Source organism: Lepidochelys kempii, chromosome 2 (assembly GCF_965140285.1).
Source record: "Lepidochelys kempii isolate rLepKem1 chromosome 2, rLepKem1.hap1, whole genome shotgun sequence".
Taxonomy (NCBI): Eukaryota; Metazoa; Chordata; order Testudines; family Cheloniidae; genus Lepidochelys; species Lepidochelys kempii.
In genome coordinates, this window is record NC_136381.1 from 183076742 (window position 1) to 183086760 (window position 10019).

Below are 10019 nucleotides of genomic sequence, written 5' to 3' on the forward strand. Positions count from 1 at the left end.
ATAGGCCAATGCAAAACATACATCTGAACTGTACCTCATTTTGAAGGATATCATTACCTTTCGTCCCAAAGATACCTACATTCGACACAAATTTGGACTTGTATTGTTGAAAATTGTTTACATGGGAAATAAAGAATCAAGAAACTTAGAAAGTTATTTATGCTACATGACTGAATCTCAGAGCATTTTAAAGTTTTCCTGAAATACTTTTCCCCTCATTTTGAGTCTCCGTCACATGCTGTGTCCCACATTTGGGTATTGGCGGGTTAGGAGGTACTTTGTAGAATCTTGTTCCAAAATCAAGTACTATAAATTGTTGTCTGTATTCACCGGGCTTTATTGCACTTGGTGTTTTGCATATATGTTTATAAACTGAACATGCAAATCAGACATTTTGGGAGAGTAATGTTAGCAGAACTTGGTCCAAAGAGAGTTTTGAGTGATCAACATTTGGTCTTTTGTCAGAACATAAAGAGTGAAATGTATAGCATTCTATTCTCTGCACACATTGAGTGTTCTCATGAGAACTAAATTTAATATTGCCTCATTCTTTTTTTTTTTTTTTTTTTTTTGCTGTTAGTTTCTTACTGTTCATAAAGAGGAAGTGCTAATTCTGTTATCTCTGTGAGTGTTTTGGTATACCACTTTCTGAAGTTTGCATATGTTCCTCTTGATATATTTGTGTGTATACGTATGGTATTAAATATTCACAGATTACAAGGGAGCAGAGTTAGTGCTCTGGAGATTACTTGCAACTTTGTGCTAAAGAATTAAATTCCACACCCATTATTTGTCTTCCAGTGCAGTTTTTCAAACAATATTTATACCAATTGCCATTTTGGAAGTGCAAATAATAAGCTTTTTAATTAAATGAATTATGTATGATGTTGGTTTCTCTGGAAATCTTGTACTTCAATCACATTGATACTGTACTGTCCCTAGAAATATCTGAGCCCGCTTTGCTTTTCAGAACACAGTGTTTTAAGTCACCACTAGAGGGGACAATATCTGAACTAAAATTATACAAGGCTGAGAACCAAAAGGTTTTTATGATGTAGCTTTATAAAATATACAAATCTAAAATTAGGGCTGCACTTTTTGGTCTTAAAAGTTAAAGTAGGACTCGGGTAAAATCAATACATTTTGTTTTATGAACACAGTTTAAAGTAATATTGACAGTTTTCTTTTGCCAGTTTTTTCCCTGTATGCTATCTGATGTAGTGACTTCCTTAACTTGTCTAGCCAGCAAAACTCTGACAGTACTATTCTCTAATACAGGCACGAGCTTCTTTATACTTCTTGTCTCTCAAGTTGTGCCCCCCCCGACCCCCCCCAAAAATTCTTGACATATCAGTTGCAGAACTTCACAAATAAGAACTAGAAAACCCAACAACCAATGTCTTAACTGAACTGTATTTCAGAGTTTCAGGATTTTAAGTTGATCTCAGTGTTTTATGTAATAATACCTAGCTCTTGTATATTGCTTTTTGTTAGCAGATAAAGATGTAAAGCACATACTAAAGATTCATATGAGTTGGTTTTATATTTGTCTACTGCATTCTTATAAAAAAATTTTTTTTTATTCCCTTGAATAGGACTTCAGAAATTTTTCTGTTTTTGATCATTCTTATTTGAAGACATTTTCTTTGAGTGTTCAGAGTCTTTTACCAAATTAGATGGAAACAGAGAAAAGATCCCTGATATAATACAAAGTATTAAATTATATGTAAGCTTTCCATTAGTCAAGTGCATAGCAATTAATTTGCTGAACTCTGACTGTGCTCCATCACTGATCATGGCCAAATTGCATGCAAGTTAAGCAATCGTACTAAAAACGTACACAGTTTGAGTATATGGTTTTGTGGCTGTGTGGTGGAGTTATTTTTATAAAAAAACATGATTTCCCCACCCCACTCACCTGACTGAAAAGAACTAATCAGTGGCCCTGGGGAATGTAGCTGTCTGCAATCTTTCCATGTCAACTAGATTTCAAAGCGAAAAACCACAGCAGGTACATGATTGGGGTAGTGGTTTCAAAATGTACGTCAGGATTGGTCGGTTATTTATGTTTTTCAATGACAAGAGTTGACAGAGCTGCTGTGGCTGGGTCTCTGTGGTAAAAGACTGTTTCCTATACCAATGTGTGCTATGAAAATCCCCACGGACTGAAACATTTGATGGTTTATAAAATAAAAATAAAAGATACATGAGGCCAGATCCTGGTTCCATGATAATCAGTGGCAAAACGTGCACTGATTTCTGGTATACTAGGATTTTACCCTTGATGTTTGTTTGAAAACTGAAAATAAAAGAACAGGGCAAATAGAGTTTCAGGTAATAATTACTTTTTGTCAGTTTAATCTCTCTACAAATATAATTTAGAGGTGTTTTTTAAAATATTTTGGGGAGTCTTGGAATTGGTTCTAAAAACAAGCCAAAGTTGACCAAAACCACCCCACATCAAGAGTAAATGTTGACTATGGTCATCTGTCCATTTCAGCCTTATCCAACCATAACTAGAAGGCGTGATTATTGACTAATTGTAAATTTCATTTTTGTTTTGACATTCTGATGCCGAAGTTCAGTATCCAGTGCTATGAATCTCTTCTTATACATTATGGGGTATCTTCAATAATTTTTAGTTGTTATCTTGCTGTGCATCTGTTATGCGTTCTGAATTATGTTTGTAGCTATCGGGGACTGAGATTATGTTCCAAAACTTGTTTACTGATCATCTTCCTGTGAGTAGACTAGTTGTTTGTGATACAGTGCATATCCTTTCCTCAATTGTGTAAAGCTTCAACAGTTTATATTAGGATGTTGCAACTTGCTGTTTCTTATGCAACTAATAGAATAAAATGGTTTGCCTACATTCTTAATTTTAATAGAGAATGATACTCATTTTCCTTAAAGAAAACATAATGGGTTTTAGAAGTGTTCTTCCAACTGAGTGAAATATGTTTCCAGTTAAGGCACTCTGGGCTAATCTGTGTTTCAGAGACCCTGTTAACACTTTATAAACCATTAATCCAAAATCCTAGAACAGGGGTAGTTAATAGGTGGACTGTGGGCCAAATTCGGATCACCAGATGCTTTTGACTTAGACCCCGAAATCTTTTTATTTAATTGTTGTTGTTTTTTATATTTCTCTGGAGTCTGAAGCTTGAATATACTTTGACCAAGAAATTTTAGACCTTGTCAAAAAAATAGACTATCCCTGTCTTAGAACTTGTTTATATACTCTCAGTTCTGCTTTTCACTGTGGATATTATGATCTATTAAAGTTTTTTTGTAAAACCAAGGCAGGCTTTCTTGCCCCTTTCAATTATCTATAACTAAGCAATACAATATATACTAAAGGTATTACTGGATCCTTAGCTCTGTCAACCCTTATTCACTATCAAGCAAGCCTAGGAAGAGGTGCAGTGGCGAGTCTTTGTATTAAGAATTTAAGGACAAATTTTCAAGAATGGCCCCCAGATTTGAGCATAGAAAAATGTGAATGCACATTTTTGGAGTGGAGCTGTGCTGATTTAAACCAGCTGAGGATCTGGCTATAGGTTGATATGCTGTACTCAACACTGTGATCTAGTTGCCTCTTAGAAATAAACAGTATCTTAATCATAAAAAAATAAGATGACCCAATTTAGTTTCTGTTGTGATGATGCTTAAGATGAAAAGAACCCACCTTGACTGAAAGCCCATGGTAAGTAAGTTTTGTTCAAATGTCACTAATGATATAATCTGAAGAAAACAAGGTTACATGAAAAGCATGAGGGCTGCACATATAATGGTTTTTCAGATGGAAGAAATCCAGTTTGATTGCTATAGGCCAGTTGAGTTGGTGAAGCTGGTAGAGCTTTTTTTTGCTTTTTTTTTTAAACTTGCAAACTGAGCATACTTTATATCTAGATATGAGTGAGACAAAATGAATGTAGAACCCCCACAATATCATTTTGAAGGGTAAAATCTTAGTTTGTCTTATTTGGGTAGTTGCATAGTTCTATATACAGTTGTTTTTGTGAATATGATATTGTCTCTTTGCATAAGGCAGTTAGTCAACCAAAGCACTCAATGACTGGGAACACGGTAAGAATTTGGGGTGAAATCTTCAGCGGCTGTAAAACTGCACACTTGACATCAGCTGAGGGTCTAGCCCAGAGATTGAAAGAGAGAATGTAAGGAAATACTTTTACTACAAAAATTTAATCCCATGATATTCTGGGAGAACTAAAAATTACTAGTATTTGACACTATTTTGGTTTCTAGACTGCTGCTTCTATGGTTTAGAGTTTAGATGCACATACAAACAATTTTGTGGAAAAACATTCAAATTAAGACCTGATGTGCTTAAAACTCACTGAAGTAAAGTCCTGTACTATCCCCATAAATTATTTTGTCTGCTAAAGCTAACAAGTAAACTGTTTGTGTCTATACGTATATGCAATAAATATGCAATAACACATAAGTTACCAGGCAACTGCATGCTCCAGATGCAGTGGGAGGCACAAAGCTGGTCACTTGTTACCTATCGGTGGAAAAGTACAGATCCTCTTGTAATGTTGTTTCTTCTGTCTATAGTTGGTATTTCTGTCATGCCCCTCATTAAGTGATTTTACCATGTTTTTCTAAACATTTTATTTCAGAAAAGTTTTTTGTTTAATATTTAATTTTAGTATCTTAAGTGGTGACAAATTTCAGGATTCTCACACTTAATTTTGCAGATTCTGTTGGGAAATGACTAGCTTGTACTGTAACAGGTTTTTGTTTTTTAACAGTCTGGTATTGAACGATCTAGCCAGTTTTTGCTGCTCATGCATTAATTTCAAAGGCAGCGGGCAGCAGAATGAATGCATGGCAGCTTAAGTGGCTTCATAGTGAGAAAAGGTAGTTCAGTTTGCTTCTGCCCTGACTACAGCTACAGAGTTTGAATTCTAATTGATTGCAGGTAACACACATGCACAAAGAAAAATTTAATGTAAATAGGAAAATTTTAAGGAAAAAATGTTTTCTTTTGTATAGGTGTACATGGAGGTGGAATAAGGTATCATTTATCATTGCATCCCCCTCTTTTCTGATACACAGAATAATCCGTCTGGTTTGGAGACTCTTCCTTTAATCAGCCTATTTATACATGCACGGATCTATAATATGTGAACAGACTACTAGAGAAAGAAGTGTATGTAGCACTTTAAAGACATAAAAAGACAAGGTGTCTACCCTACAAGCGTACTCTGACAAATGATGAATGAAGGTATGGAAACATCAGTGAAGAGATGAATAATAATAAATACTCTTTTATAGCACTGTTGATCAGCAGATTTCAAAATGCTTTATAAAGAGGTCAGTAGGAAGGTTTCACATGGCTTTGAGAGATTTGAAGGAGTATGCAATTTTAGATTGTGGTGGTGAGGAATGTTTGTATAAAGGTGGATATTTCACCAATATGTTTTACACATGAAAGCTAAAATGCTGAATGCCAAAGTCCTGAATCTGACACATGGGGGCAGGTTTCCAATAGAGTTCAGCATGCACTTTCTGGGACATGTTCATAGGATCTTATCTGCTGTTTAGGCACCTAAATAATGACTGCATTTTCATGTTGGGTGCTAAGCTCTTTTGATAATCTGGCCCTAATTTAGGTGCCTTAAAACACCTTTTTTTCTTCTGAAAATCTGACCTCAATTGTTGTTGCTGAGCAAATGAAAATCTGGCCCTAAGTCTTTTTATAGGTGTTCCAGTTCTTAAATCTTGTATTTTCCCTACTATAGGTATTTTCTGTTAAACTGATATATGTCAATAGAAACTGCAACTAATGGAAATGTTTAAACCCATCAGAGATTAAAAGTGCAGATAGGGAAACCTCTTCAGAGAGGAGAAAGATCCACCCTAACCTTTGTCCAAAATTTGAACTAAACCTCCTTTGAGGTTGGAAATTTTTTAAATGCGAATTCCTCATTTGAAAAATGAGGAAGCAGCAGACAGGCCAAATTACAAGAATTGTTGGTAATTGGAGGTTCTAAACTGTGTTTTGCAACTCACTAGGCTCAGATTGTTGAGATGACCATCCATAATTTTACAGGCTTACCCAGTCAGACTTTCTAAGGTATGATTCATCCAACTTCAAACTGAACATTAAAGGTGGAGTTGTGTAACGCGCCCATGAAAATAATGTGAAAATGTATTTACATCAATAGTAAATGTGTGCATATATAGTTCACATAGGATATATCTATACTGTATACTCTTTACAGCCATGTGAAAAAACCTACACTGCACGCCCCCTTAGCAATAGTATAAATAGCTGTATAGACAAGTAAAGACACACCTGAATCCTTAGAGTACATACCCTACATGGCACTTGAGATGCCCAAGCAATGCCTTGTAGCAGTGTAATGTCCTGCTGCCTCCCCACTGCTGGAGCTTTTCTCTGCCACAGATTGCAGCCAGAGCCTTTCCCCACTGCAGTGAGACTCCAGCTGCAGGGAAAACCCCGCTTTTAGAGTGTTTTACTGATGTGTGTAGCTACACAATGTGGTATGGATGAAATCTACTTTTAACTGTTCCTTGTAGCTATGCCTACCCTATATGCTGCCACCAGCGGTGTGCAGTGTAGACATACCTACACACCCTCCATAAAAAAACCAGTTAAAATAACATTAAGGTTTCAGAATGAAGTACTCAATAGACTGGAAATGCATAACTTAAGATTGCTCCTAAATCCTTAACTTTCAAACCCTACTATGGGTGTGCAAGATTCTGTCTGTAATTATTGCTGCAGGATCATTGTCTTATTCAGTATGTAGGTAGGACAGTGAATAAGGCAGGGCTGTATCCCCTGTCTCTTGCAGTGTTGCACTGGTGTGCAGTGAAGTTTTTGGATCAGTGTGCAGTGATGAGGTAGGGGACACATTCAAGAATTGAGCATAAAAAATAAATGAATACCAAACAGCTGCCTCTTTTCACAATTTTCACTGAGTAAACAAGACTGATCATTGAATGAGGCAGGGCTCCATAGCCATCCTCATTCAATGTGTATGCATATTAATAAATCCTTTACAGCCCTGCTGCATTGCACTTTCATGCCTTGTATGGAAAACCAGGTACAATCTCACACAATCATATCCCACATGCATTTATAAATTAAAATTTTCACTTACCTTTCTTATGTGTCCAAGCACAGAGGCCATAAAACAGAGAGAGAGAGAGACTGTATGGAGGGATGCGAATTTCTCCTTAACCTAGGTATTGTCACATGAGCAATGCCTTGGAAATGCTGGGAATGTTGGCTGTTCAGGATGATGATGTCTAAGATATTGACGATAGCAAACAAAACCAAACCAGAAAGATCAAATGATATAGACTGAAGTCTCGGATGACTTGACTCATTTATTGAGTTTCAGCAATTAGGTTAGCTTTAATTCAAATGTCTTGCTACATGTCATTTGTGTAACCCGGTGATGTGATGAAAGAGAATATTATGGCACCACTTAAAAATGTTTTGAACACTGATATTTTCCATGGGGTATCTGCTGCTCTGAATGTGAGGTTTGTATATGTTCATTATCATTCCCACCAAAATCTGAGTTAAGTTTGCTAGACTGAGTTAATTTTGAGTTAAGTTTGCTAGACTGTATATCCTGCCAAAACAAAGCAATCCACACAAGGAAGCGAATAAGAAATTAAGGGGGAGATTTTCAAAGGCACAAATGGGAGTTGGGCACATAACACCTCTTTCTGACTTTAAAAACTTTCCTATAGTCATTTAACACCCCATCTATCTCCACTCATGAAGACACATCAAGGGGATTATGAACCTGATCATGTTCCTTTATATGTCAATATGGAGGGAAGTGGAATCCGGGAAGACTGATTGTTTGATTTCATAGGTCTTTCCCATCTTTACTGATCCTACTGCACAAGTTTTCTCTCCTTGTTTAGGATTAGTTGATACCTGAGGGGGTTTGATGGGTTCCCCTTGGGATGCCACCTGGAACTGGGGTACCACTGAGCCCCCCGACCCACCAGCCTAGGCTCCCTTTACACTGTACTGCTGTGACCAACCTGCCATGCCCTCACCCAGGCTTCAGCCTGCACATTCACCAGCACACATACAGGTAGGGACACCCAGCTGCAGTACATGCAGGCAGGCTTTTTAACTAGCTCCTGCAGGAGGAGGCTTCAGCTAAGGCACTCCACAGCTACTCAGGTACACCCCCTCCCCACCCCCGGAGTGTAAACCCAAAACTATACCATCTTGCACTTCACAGAGAACTGTACAGCATAAGATTCTGAAATTTGCCCCCTCCATCGATGTGGAGAGGAAATATACAACAGCTTTCTGCCCTGAGTTATAATTTCCACATGTCTAGTTTTGGACAAAGCAAAAAGTTTATCAACTATAAAAGATAGATTTTAAGTAATTATAAAGGATAGCAAACAGATCAAAGCAGATTACCTAGCAAATAAACAAAACACGCAAAGTAAGCTTAATATACTAAAGAAATTGGCCTGGAATAGCAAATTCTCACCCTAAGTGATGATACCACCAGACTGTGGATTCTTAAGGGGCAAGCTGCACTAATTTACAGTTTAAAATCCCCAGATGTTTCATTCACAGACTAAAAATCCCTTTAGCCTGAGTCCAGCACCTCCCCCAGTTCAGTCTCTCTATTCCTCAGGTGTTTCCAGGAGTCTCTTTGAGGGGGGAGTCAGTGATGAACCACAATGATGTCACTCCCCTGGCTTACATAGATTTTGCATATAGTGGGAACCCTTTGTTTCAAAGCTTGGTTCTCACACCAGTCGGTGGAAAAACTCTGGTAGCCCAAGATGGAGTCCAGTACCAGCTGACCTGGTCATAGGACCCTGTAGTGTCAGAGCAGCCATGAGTCAGAGGTTGTTTGTAGCATCCTCAGGAAGACCTCTCCCCCATCCCCAATGGGAGATAAACAACTTCTAAGGCCTATTGTTTTCTCTAATGGCTCATTAACCTGAATGGGCCCTTCTCCAGCCAGCCATCTGAACTGAGTGCATTCTGCCTAGTGGGCGTTCTGCAAGTGTAAACACATTTGTAATACAGATATACAGTCAATATTCCTAACTTCAGATACAAAAATGATACATGCATACAAATAGAATAATCATATTTAGTAAATCATAACCTTTCCAATAAGAGAAGGAGTACTTGTGGCACCTTAGAGACTAACCAATTTATTTGAGCATGAGCTTTCGTGAGCTACAGCTCACTTCATCGGATGCATCTTTCCAATGATATCTTACATGACCTATCTTGCATAAAATACATCATAGGTATGCCAGAATCATATAATATCTCTATGAAGAATATGGGGTGCAGTGTCACAGGGGGCATACTGTAATTTGGAGACTTGCAAGCTGCTTGAGCCTACCCACAGACCAGTAGCACAGAAGCTGTTAATTTCCTCGTGTGACAGTTAGGCATTGACGAGGTTGCATGTGCCTAATCTCTTAAATCTGATCTGTGTTAGGTAGAAAACTTCCTACTGGAAAAAGAAATAGCATTTGTCCATTGGGGTGGAAGCAAGTTGATAATTCATACCACTCAGGACTTTGCAATATTAATCAGAGCACAGTGATTGTCTCCAGATAGAATTTGGTTGTTAGGTTGAGCTAAGATAATGTTTGTCCATGAAACATCCAGCCAACCTCTCTACACCAGTGAGCTGCTCAAGAAATGTGAAAATGCAGAGCATAAATAATGAAAATAAGAAAAAATAGAAGGCACAGTGCTTAATTTCACACTTTTAATAACACCCCTAAAAATTAGAATGACCATTTCATATACAAAATGTGGAGTGTGTGTAGTTTCTAAATCTGAGGTAACTTCATGCATTCATTCATCAATAATTAGTATATTCATAGAGTGGGGGTCTGTACTTTGTGATTTGATATTGCTTCATGAAAGATGATGTTGGCTGTGATCATTGTTTGCCTGTTTGAAGAAATGTGATGTTGATCATATATTTTATACCAAATAC